Here is a 9,521-nt window from a genome sequence, read left to right as displayed (position 1 = left end):
AAAATATCAAAAGTGGCCTAATGTCCTACCAAATGCACTGCAATGTGAGGTGACTCTGGACTCCGGGCGCAGATCTGAAGGCTCACCCTGTATGAGGCCTGCTGGACTCCCCAGCTATGTCTCCAGTACCTGTGTGTGGCAAAAGCGACGTGCTAAGCAATTCTGCTTAGTGGTGACAATATAAAATAAAATAACTAAAATAAAACAAAAATGCAGAATGTATGTTTACATTTTTGGTAGACTAAATTTCTGATATTTATTACTGTATTATTCGATTAAAATTTGGTAAAATTTATTATCATTGCCCGAGTAACCCATACTAGTTGATTAGACTGGATAAACGGGTAAACTAGCACTGGGTACTAAGTACCTCGGACCATCACACCATCGGTTACATTATGTCTCCCGGTGTGCAACAGAACAACTAATAAGCTATAATAATTATCAGGGATGAAACCCAAGTATAATATCTCAATCAACATAGCCAAAGGCTATTTTATCACAAAATGGCACGTGAGGCCATAAAACTTAGAATGGCATGAAGCCATATGCAATACTGCTAACAGAACTCTATTGGCATGCCAACCAATCCAAACCAATCTTGCTAGGTATACTAGGGCATATTACACTTTTAAGTTTCACAATTCTTAAAATTCAAGTTTTGGTGTTACTATTCAATTCATTAGTCAACAAAATGTTGACTTTTACATGGACAATAGGTACATTGGTTTTAATACTCCCAACATATCACATTTTGCATTCTAAAATTGTTAGTATTGGTTGCCAATACCATTTCTAAGCTTAATATTAATTGTTCAAAATTTTCAGTTTTCAAGCTTTGTGTTTACTATTCCATTAGTCATTTTTGTAGTGGAAATTTAGCATAATGATCAACATGAAAGTTGTTCCTTTTTTTGTCTAGTTATATTTCCTTTTTTGAATTACTCCATTTAGAGTTTTGTAACTTAAGTTATGGCCCAAAAACCACAACTGGCCGGATTATAATTTTTCCAGAATTTATGGACTGACCAAATCTATAGTATTTTGAGCAGCGACTGCAAGTCACTTTTTGAATATGTTATGATCATAATTTGGGTTAGTTTTCTTCATAAAAGTTGTAGTCCATATCTCAGCTTATTTCTGGTAAAATTTTAGATCAATTGGACCTTTCTACACTGAGTTATGACCAAATGGCTGAACACTGTTCATTTGGTCATTTTGCCCAGGCAGAATGCAGGTCACTTGGATTAGGGCAATTTTTAGGTCAACTTGGTTTGATTTTCTGGGCATGGTTTCTTCACTAAAGTTGTGCCATTATGTGTCTAGTTTCATGTCCAATTAGCCTTGCACAAATTAAACCTCTACAACTCCAGTTATTGCTGCCCAAACCTACTAGACTCATGCCCAGTCCTTCAGGTCACCAATGGCAGCCACACCAAACTCAATTCCCACTACACAACCCACTTCATTTTTTATTCAAATAAAACCAAATGGTCATTAATTGACCATTAAAACCTACTTTCATCATCACATGATTAAAGTCTCATTTTCATCCCAAACCCTAACTCAACTATCACAAACCATGCATTATAATTTGCATTTCATCACTCCACTTAAGAGATTCATATTAAGAGTAGCCATACTACCATTTTAGCTCCATAAAAATCATCACAATCTTACCCCAACCAAGGCTCCCAAAAATATGGGATGGGCATACACATGGTATTTAATAAATTTCTTTGTAATTTGCACTCAATCATAGTCCTTTAACATGAATTTAAAGAGAAAATCAAGGTTAGGTCACAAACCTCTAATGGAGTCACCTTTCAAGCTTGTATGAACTCTTCCACTTTACTTCTTTTTGTTCCCAAAAGCTTCACTAAGATAAAAGAGTAAGGTTTTGTGTTGGGCACTTAGGGTTTAGTTGAAAGAAACTAAGGGAATGAAGCTTGAAAATCATGAAAATGGAGGAGAGAGGTGAGGAATGGATTTCGGCCAAATGAAGGAGAAGGTGGCTGCTAGCTTTTTCTAGAGTTTTGATTTCTTTTCTTTCCTTTTAATGTGTTATAAGTGGTTTTATTACATTTGATTGGCCCATAGATTTTAAATGACCTCATGCTTACCTCATTAAATCAATATTATCTCTTTTCTCTTTTTTTTTTCTTTACGAATCACTTTTAATTTCATTTTTAGCAATGTTTATTCATATTTGATATCATAAAATTTATGTACTTAATTGGACAAGTTGGTCAAACATCATCTCTGAAGACGAAATGACCAAAAATGCCCTCCGTTTGGCTTAACGAGCCAAAATTGTGTGTACCAATAGAAAAATTTTTCTAAGCATTTCCTTGGCATTCTAATGCCATAAGAACCTCAATGACCCTTCTTTGGAGTCCCAAAAATTATTTTATAATTTTTTCCCCAGGTCTAGGGTTGTTAACGGCCTTCACCGTCACTTCCCCTTCGGGTTACTCATCACTGGGGTTTTGGCTCGTTTAACCTTAGTGTATTTCGTTCCTATAAATTTTCCTTGATTGTTATGAGAATTATTTAGTTTCTTTATAACTCTTCACTCTAGTCTATTTAAAATTTCAAACATTCTATCTACCCGGACCAACATTGGTCACCGGAACAGTAGACTGTACGGACTAGCTAAAGTGAGGATGTTACAATAGAAGCATATTAATTTACTAGGATCTCTTCATATAATCAATTGATTTTCATAACATATTACTCATATCTAGGATCTTTTCGGTACTTAATTAAATTTAAGACTCATTACTCATATCTGGGATCTTTTTGATACTTAATTAAATTTAAGACTCATTACTCATATTTGCGATCTTTTCAGTACTTAATTAAATTTAAAACTCATTACTTATATTTGCGATCTTTTCGTAATGAAATTTAAGACTCATTACTCGTATTTGTGATCTTTTCGGTACTTAATTAAATTTAAGACTCATTACTCATATTTGTGCCCAAGTAATCTATAACAAACTATAAGGCTAGATACACGGGAATATTCTATCCTGTATACATCTGTCATGTTAGGCACAAGGCCAGCGGACAGGTTATTAAAGCTAGAATACAATTAGGCACAATGGCCAATGGGCAAGCATATAGCCAGAAATCATATTAGGCATAATGGCCAACGGGCGGGCATAAAGCCAAAAATCATATCAGACATATTGTCTATCAATGATTATTTCTGTGGGCAGTACTGTAATCTGTAGTCCCTAATTGGTATACTAATCGATCCAAGCTGTATACATAAGTCTAGGTATACTTTGGGCAAATTAGTATTATTAAGCACTTATAGTTTTATTATTTCATGCTCTGTACTATTAAGGGTTCATAACATATTGTTATTTCACTTCATGTACTATCTATACTTTATACCATTTTCATGTCATTATAATGGGAACATAGGTCCCAAGTACATATTCATGTAACTTATGTATTTATCACTCTCATTTTTTTTTTATGTCATGTACTATACATATTTATAGTACTATTATTTCATATATGATGGAAACATAATTTCTAAGTATATGTTCATATGACTTATGTGTTTAGCAAACCATTTAGGTAATTTACATTTTATGTATCAAATGATTTCATGTCACCTTGTAGTGGAAAAGTGGGCCCCTCATACCTATTTCATGTAATTTAGCATGTGGTGACTTATTAGGGATAAGTCTCTACCAAAAATGATTTATTTCAAGAACCTTTCTTTAGGTTTAGTTTTACTGTATTGACTTTGCATATCAAATTGAGCAATTTGTGGCCACTGTTTGCTCCACTTCCTTCATGGAAATTGTTCTTCTATGTCTTGTCTTTATTTTCCTTTTTGAATCATATCATTTGGATTTGTATAACTCAAGTTATGGTTAATTAACCATAACTAGTTTAGTTGCAAATTCTAGTTCCTTTAGCTAGGCAATTTTGGTATCATACTTTGTCAAATTATTTGGATAGATTGTAGCAATATTTAGGCCTAGTATTCTTCATAGGATATGTTGCCCTATATCTTATGGTCACTTAGAATTTTTAGTTGTAATTTTTCAAGTCTTGTAAAATTAATCATAGCCATATTATTGGCCTGGACTCTAATGTCCTATACTAACATGATTCCCATTTAGGTCAGTAGCTTTGACCTAAAATTTAAGCTTCTTACTTTCATAATTTGACAAAGATATCTAAAACAAAGTTAAAGTATTATTTCTTAGATTTCCAGAACTATATAGCACATCTCAATTGAAGTTTTCTAGAGGGAGATATGCTTAAAAGACTATGCTGGAGTCAGTAGTTACTTATGCACATTTTTAGAATTTATGCACTAACTTGACCTAGCCAATTGACCTATTTCTCTTGATTTTTGGGTTTTAGTCAAAATATCAATCTTGTAGGCCTATGTCTTATTAAAATTTTGGCACTAGTTTCAGAGCATTTGGAGTTCTATGGACCAAGTTATGGTCTTTTTTCCAAAACTGGTCAAGTTGCCTTTGTCTAGCAATTCTGAGCAGTTTTGATTCTGGACAGTTTTAATAACCCAACTTGGACAAGCAATTTTAACTTGGTTAATGGCATTTCTGAGCTCTGGTGTCTTCATAAAAGTTGTAGCCCTATGTCTAAGCGTTCCAATGGTATAAATTGCAGGTCATTTAGACCTATCTAGAGTGAGATATGACCAAATAAATGTATACTGTTCATTTGGTCAAATTTTCTGGGTTCACAATTTGGTAATCTGGATTAGGAAATAATTTAGGTCACTTTTTGGACAGAATTTGGATATGGTTTCTTCATGGAAAATGGTACATTTTAGGTCTAATTTTACCTCCAATCAGCCTCATACCAATTGGAGCCACACAAATTCGATTATGGCTTAAAACATTCACTGATTTCAATAATTCTCAACCCGCACAAAAGAACACTCCCAAATTTTCAATTTCCTCTAACTCCCTTACTTCAAATAGCATACATGACACTTCTAAATATCATCAATCATCTCAATACAATCAATTTCCAGCAATTTACACAAGTATTCAATAATCAATTCAAAACCCTAATTCAAATGGTCAAAGTCAATAATATGCACATGAAAACAATTTGCTAGTATATGTAACTTCAACTATTAACATATAATTCACTTCCACTTATCCATCAACACCATTAATCACCATTTAAATTCATGAAATTATCAATCTCTTTAGTTCCTAAAGGCTGCCGAATTCAACAATTACACTAAGTTTTCAATAATTGTTCAAACCCTAATTTAAATTGTTAACCTCAAATATATACATGCAATTAAATTCTAATACTTATAATCACCTTAATCAACATCACTAATCACCATTATAAGTAGGAATTCATCAAACTCTCAAGGGAAACTAAGGTTGCCGAAATGGGGGTTCACAATTACTCATCATTTTCATTCAAATTTCTCATCATACTAACTCAATTCAACCTAAAATCAAGGATTAAAGAAGAAAGGTGGGAAGATTAAGCACTAACCTTTAATCAAGGAATTCCCAAGCTTGTAAAACTTCAAAATTTCTCCTTCCTTTTGCTGCCTATATACTTCCCAATGTGTGAGGATCAACTTTAATGAGGTGAACCTTTGATTTTATGTTGAAAAATGGAGAGATTCAGAGCTTGCATGAAATAACTTCCATGGAGATTTTGAGAGAAGAAGATTTGGCCATTTGAGTGAGTAAGGGAAGAAGATGAAGTTAGTGGATGAGTGTTTGTCACTTTATGCCTTATATACTCCACTAAGTTTAATTTAATTATTATAATAATTCAAGTTTCAATATTTCTAATAATACCACCCATATTTTTCCTTAATTACATTTCATATAATTTCTTGTTTCCATGGGGTTATCAAAATTTAATACCACTCATTTTAATGGACATTTAGATCAAAAGTCAACTCTAAGTGCCAAATAACCAAAATGCCCCTCTTTGGGTTATAGTCCCACTTTTTTGGTATTACTGATTAAATCCCTTGTCTGACAGTTCCTTTGATTTTCATTTTCATCTGTACCGATTAACTAATTTTTTTTTGATATTTTTAATGTCAATTATATCTCAGTAAACCTTTAATTAGATCCTGAAAATTATTTCCTAGGGTTCCTCACAGGTCTGGGGTTGTCAACTGTCTACGCAGTGACTTCTCGGTATGGTCACCCATCGCTAGAACCGCAACTCATATAACCTAACTGCATTTCATGACTTTTATTTTTTTTTTTTTAATTTTTCTTGTATTTTCTTATCATGTATTCCATCATTTTATGTCTCCTCACTATCATTTAAGTGTAGTTCTAGACATCCTAGCTGTCTGAACAGACATTAGTCGTTGGAACAGTAGAACGTACAGACTACCTACGGTGAGGGCGTTACACATTATCATTATTGTGGCAAGTTTGGTCACACCAACTGTAGGTGTGCCTTTAGGAAAGTTCATCTTGGACATGGTAGAATATTTAATTCAAATGATGGAAGTACATTAGGGTACCTAAAGTAAATTAAATTGTCTTATATAGGTGTTCTTGAAATCCTTTAAGCTTGAAAGCAAGTGGTATTTGGATAGTGGATGTTCAAGACATATGACCGAAAATGCTAACCTTTTCCTTTCACATGAAAAGAAAGATGGAGGTGGGCAAGTGACCTTTGGTGACAATGGTAAAGGTGAAATTATAGGGATAGGTAAGATTGGTAAGGAAAACTCTCATATTCTTGACAAAGTACTTTTAGTTAATGGTTTAAAACATAATTTGCTTAGTCTTAGTCAATTATGTGATAAAGGTTGTAGAGTTATTTTTTGAGTCTAAATCATGCTTTGTGTCAAGAATGTGTGATAATAAAATGTTGTTTATTGATGAAAGAATTGAAAATATTTATATTATTGATTTGTATGATTTGTCTAACAAAGATGTCAACTGGTTTGTTTCTTTTAGTGATGACTTTTGGACTTGGCATAGAAGGCTTGCACATGTTAGCATGGACCTTTTTGCAAACTTGAACAAGAATGAGTTGGTTGATGGGCTACCAAGGATCAAGTTTTAAAAAGATAAGTGCAATTCAAGATCAACGCAAGGAAGATCCTTTGAATGATTTGGGAGATGATGAGATTGAGCTTCAAGAGCAACAAGGTCAACTATTTCCTCATTAAGAATTTCAACAAGATCTACCTAAAGAATGGATCTTCAAGAAGGATCATCCTAAGGACCTAATTATTAGTGATACATCAAAAGGGGTAACAATTAGATCTTCTCTTAAAAATATGTATAATAATCTTGCATTCATTTCTCAAATAGAACCTAAGAGCATAGATGAGGCCATTAATAATGAGGGTTGGGTAATTACAATGTAAGAGAACTCAATCAAATTGAAAAGAATAAGGTTTGGACCTTACTTCCTAGGCTAAAGGATCATCCGTCCATAAGTACCAAATGAATGTTTAGAAATAATTTAGATGAGGATGGAAATATAACTAGGAATAAGGCTAGGTTAGTAGCCAAAGACTATGACCAAGAGGAGGGCATTGACTATGATGAAACTTTTGTCCCTGTAGCTAGATTAGAAGCCATTAGAATTTTGCTTGCATGTGCATCATACATGAGTTTTAAACTTTTTCAAATAGAAGTTAAAAGTGCTTTTCTAAATGGTTTTATTGATGAGGAGGTATATGTTGAGCAACCTCCTGGTTTTGAAAACCATGAGTTTTCAAACCATGTTTTTAAATTAACTAAAGCCTTTTATGGTTTGAAACAAGCTCCTAGAGCTTGGTATGAAAGGCTTAGTAACTTTCTTTTGCAAAATAGTTTTTCAAAAAGAAAAGTTGATAAAACTCTTTTCATTAAAAATTATGAAAATGACATCCTTGTAGTGCAAATATATGTTGATGATATTATATTTGGTGCTACTAATGAGTGTTTGTGTGAAGAGTTTGCTAACACCATGAAGAGTGAGTTTCAGATGAGCATGATGGGGGAACTCAAGTTCTTCCTTAAGCTTCAAATCAAGCGTGCTAAAGATGGCATCTTCATCAACCAAGCAAAGTATACCAAAGAATTGATCAAGAGGTTTGGGATGGAGAATGGCAAGCTAAGTAGAACTCCAATGAGCACAAACATCAAACTTGACAAGGATGAAAAAGAAAAATTGGTTGATGAAAAGCTCTATAGAGGTATAATCGGTAGTCTCTTATACCTCACAACTAGTATATCGAGCATCATGTTTTCCATATGTTTATGTGCATATTTTCAATCATGTCCTAAAGAGTCTCATTTGCATGCTGTTAAATGCATTATAAAATACTTGAATGGTACATTTCATTTAAGTCTATGGTATCCTAGAAATACATATTTTAATTTTTGTTCCTACTCGAATGCTGACTTTACCGGAAGCATCCTTGATAGGAAAAGTACCTTTGGTACTTTTTAACTCCTAGAACACTCTTTAGTTTCTTGGTATAGCAAGAAACAAAACTCGATTGTACTTTCCATAGCTAAAGTCGAGTATATGGCTGTGGGTCTTTGTTATAGCCAAATTCTTTGAATCAAACAATAATTAAAGGACTTCAAAGTATCTCTTGATCACATTCCTATTAAATATGATAACACAAGTGCAATCAATTTGATCAAGAACCCCATAAAATATTCTAAAACCAAGCATATAAATATTATATATCATTTTATATGCCATCATGTGTTGAATGGTGATGTTGTTCTTGAGTTTGCTGATATTAATCACCAATTAGCTGATATATTTACAAAACCTTTTTGTGAAGATAGGTTTAATTTCATTAAGAGAGAATTAGGTATGCTTGATGTTAGTAGTATGCCCTAGAGCATATCATTTAGTATGTATCTTGTACATGTTTTATTAATAAAAGGCACTTTCACTTTTCTGTTTACATAATATATTTATGTGCAATAGAAAAGGTCCATTGATATTTTATTAGAAATTCTATTCTTAAGTTGTTAAGAATATGAGTGACAGTATTTCTAGCACAAAGTATCATAAATTGGTTTACAATCGAGGATACTTCACAATAAGGACATGACTTATCCAGAAAGATTATAATCATGTTTGTTCCCAAGTTATTTATATGAGATGTAAATAAGATGGAATGGTGAGTCTCATGCCATATAATAAACATGATAGGCACTTATACATGATAAGTAGGTCAAACTAGTGACATTTATGACAAGCACATGAAGTTTACTCTTGTCAATGTATTGTCATAAATCATGTCAATGCATATAATCTTTAGACCTGAGATAGTACAGTTATCTTGTATATAGGTGGTTTGAGTTTGATATTGCTTTCATACTTGTACTGTGTATGGGTATATGGACATGTGTTGGCTCCTACTAGTTATATATGGAGGTAGTTGTTGATCAAGATGGAATCTGTTACCCTAAGTAAATAGGGATAAAATCCTATGTTCATTTAATTGTTGTTGATGCTTCAAGTTCTTGGCCAGGACAGATAGATTTAATCAGAAA

Source organism: Hevea brasiliensis, chromosome 10 (genome assembly GCF_030052815.1).
Source record: "Hevea brasiliensis isolate MT/VB/25A 57/8 chromosome 10, ASM3005281v1, whole genome shotgun sequence".
Lineage (NCBI taxonomy): Eukaryota > Viridiplantae > Streptophyta > Magnoliopsida > Malpighiales > Euphorbiaceae > Hevea > Hevea brasiliensis.
Note: the sequence above shows the minus strand (reverse complement) of the source record.